Source organism: Chlorocebus sabaeus, chromosome 9 (assembly GCF_047675955.1).
Source record: "Chlorocebus sabaeus isolate Y175 chromosome 9, mChlSab1.0.hap1, whole genome shotgun sequence".
Taxonomy (NCBI): domain Eukaryota; kingdom Metazoa; phylum Chordata; class Mammalia; order Primates; family Cercopithecidae; genus Chlorocebus; species Chlorocebus sabaeus.
Window position 1 is genome coordinate 127,492,819 of NC_132912.1, and position 15,752 is coordinate 127,508,570.

At 45.8% G+C, this 15,752-nt stretch overlaps 1 protein-coding gene across 2 annotated transcripts in view; it reads left to right on the top strand.

Annotated features, from left to right (window-relative positions):
- The first annotated feature begins 6,596 nt into the window (after nucleotides 1-6,596).
- The window catches only part of ZRANB1 (zinc finger RANBP2-type containing 1), a 70,682-nt gene continuing 61,526 nt past the window's right edge, over nucleotides 6,597-15,752 (top strand). For both annotated transcript variants that reach the window (XM_007964361.3, XM_007964362.3), the window contains exon 1: nucleotides 6,597-7,010. The gene's annotated coding sequence lies outside the window, so the exon portion shown is untranslated. The remainder of the gene's footprint in view (nucleotides 7,011-15,752) is intronic.

Consider the following 15,752-nt stretch of genomic DNA (forward strand, 5'->3'; position numbering starts at 1 on the left):
CCTCAGGTGATCCACTTACCTGGGCCTCCCAAAGTGCTGGGATTACAGGAGTGAGCCACCACGCCTGGCCTGTTACGTTGCATTTTCTACTGTTAAGAGGTTTTTTCCACTGGGGAATCATGTTGATCACACACAGAGAGTGGAAGATGTTGCAGTTTATACAAATGACATTTTTTGCAAAGTGTCTGAGAACATGTTCTTGTAACCACTGAACATTTCTAACATTTCTTTTGAAGGAAACACCCATTTTATAACACTTTTTACTTAAAAGCACAGATCCCTTAAAGACCCTAAGTAAGCTGGATCCGTTACCATTTCCTTCACCAGAGCGCCTTCGACTTCCCTTAGCTGCAAATGTCCACCTCTGGGGGGCCTCCACAGCCTGATCTTTCCGTTCTAGGCCTGATTATGGACTGCTAAGCCTTTTTGGAGAAAGTGGTTTCTTGTCGCTCTTCTTTTTTTCATTCTTCTTGATTTGCTTCCCCCTAACTATTGTCCCAAATCTCCTCCAGTTCCCAGAGCAACCCTCAGCAGGAGGCTCTGCGCTTGATTCACCGAGGGGGAGGAAGGATTTGAAGTCCACCCCATCGCCTCTGTCTCCCCCACCAAAACCTCCCTAGAGCTGCTTTTCACAGCTTCCTCTCCACGTTGCTCAGGAAGACAGGGCTTTCTTGCTTGCCAACACAAATCACTGTGCTCTGAATTTTACCTCCCTTTTGGATTTCAGTCCTTTTACCCCCTCTACATCTCTCCTCCATTTACAAAAGGGCTCAGATATGCCCATTCTTTAAAATAAATACCTAAAATAAAACAAAACCTTTCCCTTATTTTTGTTACTGCCCCAATCTATTCTTATATCTCCTGGTTTCCTTTCACCGCCAGACGTCTTGGACTTGTGGTTTATAATCACATGGCTTCAGTTTTTGAAACTTGGCTTCTCTCCCTACCATCCTACTGAGAACTGTTCTCTAGAAGGTCACCGAGTCTCGTTTGTCAGATCCAGTGACCTTTCCTCACTTCTAATGCTCGAAATCTGTAGCATCTGACAGTTTTTATTACCATGTGCTTGAGGCTCACTGTACCCTCGGCTTCCAGAACACTGTACTACCAGCTTCATCTCCTACCTTTCTGACCACTCTTTGTTTTTTTGTTTTGTTTTGTTTTGTTTTTTCCCCTTTGGTAGTTCTTTCTTCCCCACTCCTGTGGCTTCCATAATAAATTCTACATAGAGAGCTCCCTGATGTTGATCTCCAGGATTGCCCTACACATTTCAGACCAGCATTCCCCTCACCAGCCATTCCCTTCCTCCTGAGTCCAGGATCTCCTGATTCAAGGGTCCACATCTCCTCTGACCCAGTTCCTCTCTTGTGTGTCCCACTGTTGCACATACTGCCATCAGTCAGAGTTCACAGACTTTTTTTTTTTTTGGTGACAGGATCTTGCTATCTTGCCCAGGCTGGAGTGCAGTGGCATGATTATAGCTCACTGCATCCTTGAAATCCTGGGCTCAAGCAATTCTCCCTCCTCAGTCCCCTGAGTAGCAAGGACAACAGATATGAGCCACTGAGCCTGGCAGGTTAAAAATTATTTTTTGTAGCAATGGGGTCTCACTATGTTGCCCAGTTTGGTCTTGGATTCCTGGCCTCAAGCGATCTTCCACCTTGGCCTTCCAAAGTGCTAGAATTACAGGTATGAGCCACTGCTCCTGGCCCATTCTCTGACTTTTGATTCTTTCTTCTGCCCCAGAGTTAGTCACTTGCAAATCCTGAAGATTGCACTGTCTCCCATTTCACTCCTGGCCCTCCTTTCCATTCCCACAGCTACTTTGGTTTTAGGTCCCTGTCTCTTCTCTGTCCCTGTTTCTACTTCTGCCCTCATTTGTCCTACAGACATTCCAGATAAAGGCTGGTAGGTCCAATACTGGCACCTTCCTGCTCAAAACCTCTTTATGGCTTTCTACTGTTAATGGAACTAAAGATCCATTTTTTTCTACTGTTAATGGAACTACAGATCCAAATTTTGCATTCAAAACTTTCACAAAAGTGCAATATGGAATTATAAACTCTACAGTTAGTCTGGGAAAAACTGAAACGAAAGCCAGAACAAACTATCAACAAAACTATACTGTCTCTACACTTTACTACAAAGGTCCCTTTTTTTTTTTTTTTTTTTTTGAGACAGAGTCTTGTTCAGTCACCCAGGCTGGAGTGCAATGGCGCCATCTCGGCTCACTGCAAGCTCTGCCTCCCAGGTTCACACCATTCTCCTGCCTCAGCCTCCCGAGTAGCTGGGACTACAGGCGCCCGCCACTTCGCCTGGCTAATTTTTTTTTTTTTTTTTTTTTTTTTTTTGTATTTTTAGCAGAGACAGGGTTTCACCATGTTAGCCACGATGGTCTCGATTCTCCTGACCTCGTGATCCACCCGCCTCAGCCTCCCAAAGTGCTGGGATTACAGGCATGAGCCACTGCGCCCGGCCTTTTTTCTTTTTTTTTTAGATAGCGTCCTGCTCTGTTGCCCAGGGTGTAGTACAGTAGTGCCATCATGGCTCACTGCAGCCTGGACCTCCCAGGCTCAAGCAATTCTCCTGCCTCGGCCTCCCAGAGTGCTAGGATTAGAGGCATGGGCCACTGCACCGAGTCTAATATAAGGTTTCTAAGAAAAGGAAATTAAAAACCCCACAAAGACAGTGTATACTTTTTTCCAAATGAACTATTTCTCCGAATCCAAATACACATAAGTAGAATGTTAGTTTGGTCGGTGTGCCAATCAGCAACAGTTCTGTAACTGTGACATTGCCATCTGCTGTATTTATTGATGATATCTTTTAAATTCAAATATAGTGGAACATTTGACTGTGGAATCAAGAGCTCTGTGTTTTGCTGGGCACAGAGGTATGTGCCTGTAATCCCAGCATTTTGGGAGGCAGAGGCAGGAGGATCGTTTGAATCCAGCAGTTCAAGACGAGCCTAGGCAACACAGACTTTGTCTCCACTAAGAGTTTAAAAATTAGCCGGGTATGGTGGAGCATGCCTGTAGTCCTAGCTACTGGGAAAGCCAAGGTGGGAGGATCACTTGGGCCCGGGGGTTTGAGGCAGCAGTGTGCTACGATTGCACCACTGCACTCCAGCCTGGGTGACAGAGTGAGATCTTGTCTTTACAAAAATAAAAAAATAAAAAAACATTTAAAAAAGAGTTATGTGTTCCTGTTCGAATTACAGAGTTAATTTGTCTAGCTCTTGTTAAGTCACTTAACATCTTTAGGCATTAATTTCCACATCTGCAAGCTTTCGGGGTTTGAGGGCTGTTTTGTCAGTAGTTCTCAATACTGGCTGCACGTTTCAGTTACCTGGGGAGTGGGTTTAAAACATATCCATAGGTTGGGCGCGGTGGCTCACGCTGGTAATCCCAGCACTTTGGGAGGCTGAGGCGGGTGGATCACGAGGTCAGGAGATCAAGACCATTCTGGTTAACACAGTGAAACCCCGTCTCTACCAAAAAATACAAAAAAAAAAAAAAAAAAAAAAAAAATGCCGGGCGTAGTGGTGGGTGCCTGTAGTCCCAGCTACTCGGGAGGTTGAGACAGAAGAATGGCATGAACGTGGGAGGCGGAGCCTGCAGTGAGCCGAGTTCGTGCCACTGCACTCCAGCCTGGGGGACACAGCAAGACTCCATCTCAAAAACAAAAAACAAAAAACATAAAACATATCCATGCCCAGGCCCCTCTCTTAGGGATTGTTTCAATAGGACATCTGTCTCTCTCTCTCTCTCTCTCTCTATATATATTTTGTTTGTTCGTTTGTTTTTTTAGATAGAGTCTCACTCTGTTGCCCAGGCTGGAGTGCAATGGCATGGTCACAGCTCACTGCAACCTCCGCCTCCTGGGTTCAAATGATTCTCGTGCCTCAGCATCCCGCATAGCTGGGGTTAAAGGCACGTGACACCACGTCCGGCTAATTTTTGTATTTTTAGTAGGGTCGAGGTTTCACCATGTCGGCCATGCTGGTCTCAAACTCCCGACCTCAGGTGATCTGCCTGCCTCGGCCTCCCAAATTGCTGGGATAACAGGCAAGAGCCACTGCGCCTGACCTATAATTACAGGTCTTTCTTTCTTTTTTTTTTTGAGACAGAGTTTTGCTATTGTTGCTCAGGCTGGAGTGCAATGATACAATCTCAGCTCACTGCAACCTCCGCCTCTGGAGTTCAAGAGGTTCTCTTGCCTCAGCTTCCCAACTAGTTGGGATTACAGGCACGCACCACGACGCCCGGCTAATGTTTTGTATTTAGTAGAGACGGGATTTCACCATGTTGGTCAGGCTGGTCTCGAACTCCTGACTTTAGGCGATCCACCCGCCTCGGCCTCCCAAAGTCCTGGGATTACAAGGGTGAGCCACTGCGCCTGGCCATAATTATGGTTATTTCTATCTTACTCTTTTTTTCTCTATGCTGTAGTTTCCTCACTAAGATGTGTCTTATCTTTGTGGGCTTCTTATTCATTGGTACGTGATATTCACTATTTACTCAATTGAGGAAGAAGTTAATAAACTTTATCCTAGTGATATCCCATTTCCTTACCAAAATAAACTACAACTCAAGCGAAACAAAAGCACCTAATTCTGTGATTCCTGGTAGCTTGTAACTGAGAGGCTCTGCAGTCTGAATTCAGGAAGGGGAAGCTGGAGGAATTCAGGAGCTCTTAAAGAAAATATTTTCAAAGTTGAAATGTTGGCTTAACTATTGTTCTTAACATAGTAACATGGTGTTTGATCTCATCTACAATTGTGTTAATTATACACTAATTACAAATACAGCTCATATATATAAATATATACGAGAATGTTAAGTTTTGCAGGCAAAAGACTTGCAGTTTAAACTCAATTTATTGAATAAATAATGTTGCTCTGGGCAGACGAGGATTGTCGAAAATATCTACACTATAGGAATGGCTATGAGAATAAAATATGCCAATAAAATATGTTGCTGGAGAGGGGAATCTATAAGATACAGCATTATTCTTTGCTGGCCATAGTGAAGCTATACACACATTCCTCACCATATTTATGCAAAGAGAAAGCTAGAACACCATGAACAGTTTTAATAAATGAAGTCCCATTAAAATTTTAAAAATCTGATTAAACTCTGAATTATGGTCCTCCTGTTGAACCTGAGGTATCCAGCTGTTAAATGCCCTTTGGTAGTAGTATAGGTTTTTTCTAATAGAAAACTTTTAAATTTACAGCTTTTTTTTTTTTTTTTTTTTTTTTGAGACGGAGTCTCGCTCTGTGCTCTGTCGCCCAGGCTGGAGTGCAGTGGCCGATCTCAGCTCACTGCAAGCTCCGCCTCCCGGGTTTACGCCATTCTCCTGGCTCAGCCTCCCGAGTAGCTGGGACTACAGGTGCCCGCCACCGCGCCCGGCTAGTTTTTTGTATTTTTTAGTAGAGACGGGGTTTCACCGGGTTAGCCAGGATGGTCTTGATCTCCTGACCTCGTGATCCGCCCGTCTCGGCCTCCCAAAGTGCTGGGATTACAGGCTTGAGCCACCGCGCCCGGTCAAATTTACAGCTTTTAAAGAGTTGCTGTCTTTTATGATCTTTCAAATTCTATCTTCTCCTCACAAAATTTTAAGTATGAAAACTACAAGGTAAAGTCCCACTGGGAAAAAACAAAGATCTCTTGCTAGAAAAATTTCCCATACTCATGGGGTTTTAACAAATGGCTGGCTTATTTTGGTTATTTGGTTATTTTTATAGTACAAAAAGAAAGAAATACACATATCTGTTTAGAACTTGGTCCCAGGGGATTCTCCTAAGCAGTATTTTTTCCATAGCTGTAATTTATCCTCGGCCTGAAGATAGGTAAGGCTTATTTACAGAAATAAGGCTTATTAGGAAAGGTTTATTTCTAATTTACAGAAAAGGTATCCATAAGAAGGTTGGATTTTCCCAAGACTAGCGCCAGTAAGTCGTGGAGGAGAGCAAGACGCAAGGTCTCCATGACTTTTCATTGCGTGTCTATCTACGTACGCACACATGTACCATGCACAGAGCAACGAGAAATATACACATACATCCATATACACGGATAGCCCCAGCAAAGGCAGGGGTAAAAATCGGACACTGCAAAACATAAATTTAAAAAATCAAACCATCACAAAGCACCTAGAGCTTTGTCTTCCCTGGTGTTTTATGAAGAGCTTCAAAGTCCTTAAGAAAAAGTAAAGCAGCATCTGGGTTATACGTAGATCGCTTAGGATACGTGAGACCTGGGGGTTAACTTAAAACTCTGGCGCATGTGTCGCAGAGACGAGGCAAAGCGCTCCTCCAGACACTGACGAGGACGCCCTCCGGGCCGCCATCAGCCCGCGCCCCCGAGCGCCACGCACCCCGCGGCGGTCCGGCACCCTCAGGCCCACAGTAGTCCGCGGAAGGGAACCGGCGCGGGGCCCACGCGCGCCACCGACTCACAATCGAGGCCGCGCTCCGGCTGACGTCACCCTCTTTCAACCCGCCCCCTGAGCCCGGAAAGAGGCGGCCGCTCATTGGCTGCGCCGCCGGCGGCCTCGGGGCCAATGACAGGGCGGCGAGCGTCTGGGTCCGGCCTTGACGTTGTGCCGCTCGCCGCGGGGTTTATTTGGCTCCGGGTCCCTCGGCTGCCGCCATTAGGGGTCCGCAGCGCCCGCGGCCGCCTCCTACACCTCACTGCCCCCGCCCCCCGGGGCTCCCCAGCCTCCGCGCCTCCTCTCCGCCCCTCTACCCCGGCCTCCGGCAGCCAGGAGCCGCGCGCGGACCCGCGGAGACCATGTCCTGACTGAGGGGAGAAGGCGGAGGCGGCAGCAGCGGGGCGGGCGGCGGCGCGGAGGGAGGCGGAGAGGGGACGGGCTCGACTCGTCGCCGCGGGCTGCGCGGGGAGTCGCCGCCGCCGCCGCCGCCGCCGCCGCCGCCGCTGCCGCCGCCAAGCGCCCGTCGGACGGGGAGGAGGAGCAGGAGCTGGAGGGGGAGCCGCCGCCGCCAGGTAACCGGGCCCCGGGGGGCGCCCCACCGCGGCCTGCCGGGTCCCTCGCTCCCAGGCGGCGCCCAGGTTGCTGGGCCTCCCGGGCTGCCCGCCCGCCCGGCACCCCGGGGGCGGCCGCGTCGCAGGCGCGGGGAGGGCAGGGGCCCGGGCCGCCGCTGTCGGCCCTTCCATCTTAGGCGCTCCGGGTGCGGGGACGGCCCAGGGGCTGTGGGAGGGCGGGTCCGCCCAGCTTGTTTACCGACCGCCGGCCGGCCGCGGCTGGACGCGGTGCGGATCCCGCCGCCGCTCTTCCGCCAGATTTCCCCACAACTTCTTTTCCTGCCGGAGACGGGTTAGCTAGTGGGGTTTCGGTCCCACTCCGCAATAGGCCGAAACACTTGGGTCCATCGCCACAAGTTGGTTCTGGTCTCCAAACTTGTGTTTCAGTCCCTCGGCCACTTGCTTTCTACCTCCTGCGGTGGCCTCCAGTTGCCATTTCTAGGAAAATAAAGGTGGGGGACGACGAGGCGGGTGGGGAGGAGGAGCTGGAGCTAGTGGAAAGATTCGTCTACCCCTCCTGTTCTAAGTAACGAGTGTTCAGTGCAAGGATCTGTTTCTTCTCTGCTGTGGTTTGGTGCGGGTCATTTCACAGACAAAAGAACTGTAGCGAATGCTGGCATTAAGCGCAAGGAACAGGCAGTTTAGGTTAAGCCTGGAAGTTTGAACCGGCCCATTATCTTTGAGATACACTGGTGTTTTGAAACTCTCTTGCTGAGAATTGTGTATTTCCGTCAGTTGATTACCCTTTTCTGTAACTCCGTAGACTGTCGATTTAAGCGCCGCCCCATTTTACCAGTATTTTGGTTTCACCGTGTTTATGATGATGTTAATAAATCTAATATGCAAAAATACCGTTTTAGGAACACAATTCGAGGTTTTTTTTTTTTTTTTTTTGAGACGGAGTTTCGCGCTTGTTGCCCAAGCTGGAGTGCAGTGGCGCTATCTCGGCTCACTGCAACCTCCACCTCCTAGGTTCAAGCGATTTTCCTGCCTCAGCCTTCTGAGTAGTTGGGACTACAGGAATGCGCCACCACGCCCGGCTAATTTTGTATTGTTAGTAGAGATGGGGGTTTCTCCATGTTAGGCTGGTCTCGAACTCCCGACGTCAGGTGATCCGCCCGTCTCTGGGCCTCCCAAAGTGCTGGATTATAGGCGTGAGCCACCGCGCTTGGCCTGAGAGAAATCTTTTAACTCTGGGACCTATTCTGTAAAGAGTGATTTCTTTACCTATGTGTTTTAGTTAACATCACTTGTGCAGCATCCAACAGTACCCCTGTTTTGATCAAACATGGATGACTCTGTACAAAACATAAACCAGGGGAAACCATAAGGAATTTTGATCTTGGCTTGTGCCAAGACTCTTGGGAAAGTCATTTGAACTATGGGAGAAATAAAGCTGGATCTTGTCTCCTTGTTATTATTTTGAATTAAATGAGGTAATTCTAAAAAAATTTAGAATCCTCTTGACTTTTGGCTCTAAAGATAGGCAGGCTCTTTATACTAAAATTTCATAACATTGTTTTTATTGGGCTGTTGGGGGTTTACGAGATAGGACAGTAATGACACATTTTGCTCTTTTGAGGAGGATGTTATTTGAATGTCATGAAGGATTTTATTTCTGTTGCTGTTTTAGCACCTTTTATTAATGCCTCAGAGCATTGGGACACCCATTTATTTACTCTTGAAATGTGCTTGGGTATGATGAACTCATTCAGTAATATATTTTAAGCTCGTGGCCTTGATCCATGTCTGTACGCTGATAGGGGTTGTGGCATGTCACATTTAAAGTCTGAGGGTTAGCATAGTTTTGGAACTCATGATCCAGTTGTACAATATTTGAGGCAAATTGCTTCATATGTGTAATTGATACAGTGAGAGCTTGTTCATGTGCTTTATAATAAATGTAAACTTTAAATGTGAATTACAGAAGTAGACCACTGACCCGGCCGGTGGCTCTTGCCTATAATCGCAGCAGTTTGGGAGGCTGAGGCGGGCGGATCGCCTGAGGTCAGGAGTTCGAGACCAGCCTGGGCAACATGGTGAAACTCCGTCTCTACTAAAAATACAAAAAAATTAGCCGCGCATGGTGTCGTGTGCCTGTAATCCCAGCTACTCGGAAGGCTGAGGCAAGAGAATCCCTTGAACCGCGGAGGCGGAGGTTGCTGTGAGCCGAGATCGAGCCACTGCACTCCAGCCTGGGTGACTGAGCGGGATTCCATTTGAAAACAAAACAAAAGTAGACCACTATTAATTTGGTTCAGGTTTTTCTTTTTTCTCTCCTCCTCCTCCTTTTTTTTTCTTGAGACGCAGTCTCTCTCTGTCCCCCAGGCTGAAGTTCAGTGGTGCGATCTTGGCTTACTGCAAGCTCCGCCTCCCGTGTTCACGCCATTCTCCTGCCTCAGCCTCCCGAGTAGCTGGGACTACAGGCGCCCGCCACCACGCCCGGCTAAGTTTTTGTATTTTTAGTAGAGAGGTGTTAGCCAGGATGGTCTCTATCCTCCTGACCTCGTGATCTGCCCTCCTCGGCCTCCCAAAGTGCTGGGATTACAGGTGTGAGCCACTGCGCCCGGCACCCCCTGCCTTTTTTTTTTTTGAGACCTAGTCTCATCACTCTGTTGCCCAGGCTGGAGTGCCGTGGTGTGATCTTGGCTCACTGCAACCTCCGCCTCCTGGGTTCAAGCGATTCTTCTGCCTCAGTCTCCCGAGTAGCTGCTGGAATTACAGGCGCGTGCCAACACGCCCGGCTAATTTTTGTGTATTTAGTAGAGATGGGGTTTCACCGTGTTGGCCAGGCTGGTCTTGAGCTCCTGACCTCAAATGATCATCTACCTGCCTGGGCCTCCTATAGTATTGGGATTACAGGCGTGAGCCACAGTGCCTGGCCTGATTTGGTTCAGTTTTATTATTTGGGCATTGCTGCTTGCCTCTTCCTTTCCAATAGTATTCTTTTGTATCTGGGCTTTGTATACTTATCCTCTCATTGATTTGGTATTTGATTTGGAATATTTGTGCTCCATTTATGCTTTGGGTAAATGCTTGCACATTTCAACACTCTTACCTCCTCACATCACAACGTAGGACTTACAGAAAACTCCTTTATACAGGCAAAATAAAGTTCACACTTCTTGGTGTGGTGGTCAAGTTTCTCTGTAGTCTGGCACTGATCCATTCTTCAGTCCTAACTCTAATTTCTTTGAGAATCCCTAACTCTAGCCACACTAACTTGCTTGTTGTTCCTATGAAGTCCTTCCTCTTGGCCTTTCTTTATGCCAGTCTTTCTGTTTGAAATCCTCTCTGCTTGTATTCATGGAGACTGTGTTCTGGGCCAAGAGAGGTCCTGTCTCTAGAGAAGTCTTTTTTGACTACTTTAACCCCAAGGGCTCTATTCAGTCTTCTCTTGTGTGAGACTTTCTTTCCTTAGAATATGCTAGCCTTGATTTCAGTTTATCTGTTTATGTTTCTATTTTGCTTCCCAATTAGTGTTTTAAGACCTCTGCCAAATGGGTATAATTCTTTACCCAGTATCTATCTATGGAGACAATATATTCAACACTGAAATATGGATACATGGTCTGACAAAGTATTTTTGGTTATAGAGGTATTCTAGGATATGCAGTTTGTACTGTAGTTGGTGTTTCTGGGACTTTGATGGTTTATGAGACAAATATTTGAAATGATGGCTGTCTCTTTAAAAATTTGGTTGGTATGTTTGTATCTATTATCGCATACTTCTTTGCCTGTAGAGGATGTTCAACATTTTGATAGTGTTTGTGTCATTAAAATAAAAATTAAATATCATGTTTTTCTGGTTTACTTCAGATTTGGGTCTGGGGCAGTTACTTGGGTCTTGGATGCTAAGTTTGGCCATTCCATATTGTATGGAGGTAACATTTAGCATCATGGGGAGGAGAAAAGAATCTGTAGCCTCAGTTTGTATTCTTAACCTCAGATGTTGGCAGCGTGTGTCACTGATGATAAGGCAGATGAGACAGGAGAATGTGTGATTCACTACTGCTACCTGTCAACAGTCTTGGATGAAAAATTAGCTGGTCCGCAGGATTTTTGTATACCAAGGATAACACATGTAATTATGTAGTACATAGGTGAATGCTGATGCGTTTGGAAAATAGGTGTGTGTGTTTCTCTTGTGTGAGTAGGAGATATGGTGTTTTATGGGTACACAGTCTCTTGGCACTAAACCATCTTGACTTACCTACTGCATCTATGTGGAAACTTGTCCTCTTTCTCCAGTTCAGTAAAATATTTTTTCCCTTGAAATTGATTTTTAGAAAGTATATAAAAACTAATTTTTTCAAGTGTCAGAAAACTTTTAGCATCATCGAAGTTAAAATGACTGTTCATAAACTTTTTAGAAATACTAGGCATTTTTACTTAGGCTACTAGATTTGTAAAAGGCATTTTCATAGAATTACACCAGTGATTTCACTACCAGAAAAATCTGGATCCGTAAGCATTCTTTGCTTTTTGGAAGGGTGGTATTTTGGTTAATTCCATGAAGTTTTTGACAGGAGCCCTAAGTTTGAATTTTAAAATGGGGGTTGGCCAGGTAAATTGAATATGAAGTTGATGTTTTTTCTGCTGCCTAGTTAATTAGATTAAACAAATTTTTTTTGAGACAGGGTCTTGCTCTGTCTCCGAGGCCAGAGTGCCGTGCTGATCATGGCTCACCAAACTGTCCTCCCACCTTAGCCTCCCAAGTAGCTGGAACTACAGGTGTGTACCATTGTGCCTGGCTTTTTAAAGAATTTTTTGTAGCGACAAGGTCTCCCTATATTGCCCCCAGGCTGGTCTGAATTCCTGGGCCCAACCAGTCCTCTTGCCTTGGCCTCCCAAAGTGCTGAGATTTATAGGCATGAACCCCTGAGCCCAGGTTAGATTTTTTTTTTTTTTTTAAATAGGGTCTCACTCTGTTTCCCAGGCTGGAGTGCATGGCATGATCACAACTCACTGCAGCCTTGACTTCCCAGGCTCAAGCTGTCCTCTCACTTGAGCCTCCCCAGTATCTGAGACTACAGATGCATGCCACCATGCTTGGCTAATTTTTTTTTTTTTTAGATGGAGTCTCTCCCTGTCACCCAGGCTGGAGTACCATGGCACGATCTCTGCTCACTGCACCCTGCACCACCTGCGTTCAAGCGATTCTCCTGCCTCAGCCTTCAGAGTAGCTGGGGTTTCAGGCACGTGCCACCATGGCCAGCTAATTTTTTTGTATCTTTAGTAGAGACGGGGTTTCCCTGTGTTGGCCTGGCTGGTCTCGAACTCCTGACCTCATGATCTGCCCGCCTCAGCCTCCCAAAGTGCTGGGATTACAGGCATGAGCCACCGCGCCCGGCCTTGCCTGGCTAATTTTTGTGTTTAGTTGTGGTGAGCCACTGCGCCCGGTCCGAAATATTTTAGTAATGAAAGAAACTACTACCCAGGTGTGGTGGCATGTGGCTGTAGTCACAGCTACTTGGGAGGCTGAGGTGGGAGGATTGCTTGATCCCAGGAATTTGAATCCAGCCTAGGTATTAGTTTGTTTTCACACTGCTATAAAGAACTACCAGCCGGGCGCAGTGGCTCACTCCTGTGATCCCAGCACATTAGGAGGCCTAGGTGGGTAGATCACAAGGTCAAGACCAGCCTGACCAACATGGTGAAACCTTGTCTGTACTTAAAACACAAAAATTAGCTGGGTATGGTGGCACGTGCCTGTAGTCTCAGCTGCTTGGGCTGCTGAGGCAGGAGAATTGCTTGAACCCTGGAGGCAGAGGTTGCAGTGAGCTGAACTACATCTGTAACCCCAGCACTTTGGGAGGCCAAGGCGGGTGGATCACGAGGTCAGGAGTTCGAGACCAGCCTGGCCAACATGGTGAAACCCTGTCTCTACTAAAAATTCAAAAAAATTAACTGGGCATGGTGGCGTGTGCCTGTAATCCCAGCTATTTGGGAGGCTGAGGCAGGAGAATTGCTTGAACCCAGGAGGTGGAGGTTGCAGTGAGCCAGGATCGTGCCACTGCACTCCAGCCTGCCTCGTAAGAAAAAAAAAACTACCTGAGATTGGTAATTTATAAAGAAAAGAGGTTTAATTGACTCACAGTTTCTCATGGCTGGGGAGGCTTCATGAAACTTTTAATCATGGTAGAAGGCGAAGAGAAAGCAAGCTCCTTCACAAGGCAGGAGAGAGAGAGTGAGCGGGGGAAGTGCTACGCTTTTAAACTATCAGATCTCTTTAAAACTCACTCAGTATCACAAGAACAGCATGGGGAAACCACCCCCATGATCCAGTCACTTCCCACCAGGTCCCTCCCTCGACATGGGGATCACAATTGGCGATGAGATTTGGGTGGGGACACAGAGCCAAACCATATAACTGGGCAACATAGCAAGACCCTCTCTCTTACAAAAATAAAAAAAGAATTTTTGTTATTTTTGTTGTTCACATATTGAGGGCAAACTGTCCCCCTCACTCCTGAACTGACACACCCCAGTTTTGATTTTTCATCCTTTGTCAAGTCAATTTTTAATGTGGGTGGTCTCTTTTTTTTTTTGAGACGGGGTCTTGGTATGTTACACAGGCTGGTGTCAAACTCCTCAGTTCAGCTGATCCGCCTGCCTCGGCCTTCCAAAGTGCTGGGACTGCAGGCTTGAGCCTCCGCTCCTGGCCATAATGTGGGTGGTTTTAATTCATATAAATAAAAAAATACTTGAATGCATAAGATACTAACTGGAATCAGTTGCATATCTTTCCAATTTTTTCTAAAAAAAAAAAAAAAAGCAGCTTCATTGAGGTGTATTTCATATACCATAAAATTCACCCCTTTAAAATAAAATTCACCGCTTTAAAGTATACAATTCAGTAGTTTTTAGTATACTTACAGAGTTGTACAGCCATTACCAACCACTGTATAATCCTGGAACATTTTCATGACCCCAAAAAGAAACTCTACTCATTAAGGAGTCATTTCCCCCTTGCCTCAGCTCCTGGCAACCACTAATCTACTTTGTCTCTCTAGATTTGCCTGTTCTGGATATGTCATAAATGGAATTGTACAATATGTGACCATTTATGTTGCTTTTTTCATTTATAATGTTTTCAAGGTTTATGTTGTGGAATGTGTCAGTACTTCCTTCCTTCTTATGGCTGGCTAGTATTCCATTGTATAAACAGCATTTTGTTTATCCATTCATTGATTGATGGGCATTTAGTTTTTTTCCACTTTTTGGCTATTATGCTGCTGTGAACATTTGTACAAGTTTTTGCGTGAATATAAGTTTTTAGTTTTCTTGGGTATATACCTACAGATGAAATTGCTGGGTCATGTGCTAATTATGTGTAACCTTTGAGGAACTTTCTGCCTCTTTTCAGAAGTGGTTGCATCATTTTACTTTGTTTTTATTTTGAGACAGAGTCTCACTTTGTCTTTCCAGGCTGGAGTGCAGTGATGTGATCTCAGCTCACTGCAACCTCTGCCTCCTGGGTTCAGGCGATTCTCTTGTCTCACCTTCCTGAGTAGCTGGGACTACAGGCACACACCACCATGCCTGGCTAATTTTTGTATTTTCAAGTTGTATTTTTTTAGTAGAGACGAGGTTTCGTTATGTTGGCCAGGTTGGTCTCGAACTCCTGACAGGTGATCCGCCTGCCTCGGCCTCTCAGAGTGCTGGGATTACAGGCGTGAGCCGCCGCTCCCGGCTCATTTTACATTTCTGCCAGCAATGTAAGTTCCATTTCTCTACATCCTAATTAGCACTTGCTATTGTCTGTTTTTTTTTTTTTTTAAATTGTCATTCTAGTGGAATGGCATCTCCTAGTTTTTATTTGCATTTCCCTGATGACTAATGATACTGAGCATCTTTTCATGTGCTCATTGGCCATTTGCAGTGTTTATATCAAGTGTTTTGCCCATTTTTCATTTGGGTGATTTATCTTTTTGTTAGTGATTTTTTGCAAGAGTTCTTCATTCTGGATACAATTCCCTTACCTATATTTGCAGATATTTTCTTCTGTCTATGGGTTGTCTTTTCACCTTCTTTATGGTGTTCTTTGAAATACAAAAGTTTTAATTTGATGAAGTCTAGTTACCTATGTTTTCTTTTGTCACTTGTGCTTTTGCCTAACCCAGGGTCATGACAATTTATGTTTTCTTCTAAGAGTTTCTTAGTTGTAGCTCTCAAATTTAGGTCTCTGATCATTTTGAATTGAGCTTTGCGTATAATTTGAGGCAGAGGTCCAACTCAGTTTTTTCGCCTGTGGCTATCTAGTTGTCCCTGCACCATTTGTTGAAATACACTTAGTTTTAGCATTGTACAGTCATGTATTACTTAAATGTTCTGAGTAATGCATTGTGAGGTGATTTTGTCATTGTGCGAACGTCATAGAGTCTAGACAAAACCTAGATGGTGTAGCCTACTACACAGTAGGCCATGGGTTATAGCCGGTTGTTCCTAGGTCATAAACCCTGTATAGCATGCTACTGTATTGAATATTGTGGTGTTTTTCTAACACAAAGGTAAGTATTCATGAGTGTAAACGTAAACATAGAAAAAGCACAGTAGAAATAGGATGTAAAAGATAAAAAGAAAAATAGTGCACCTATATAGGGCACTTACCATGAATGGAGCTTGCAAAACTGGAAGTTGCTCTGGGCGAGTCAGTGAGTGAGTGATGAATGAATGTCAAGGACGTACTATACACCACTG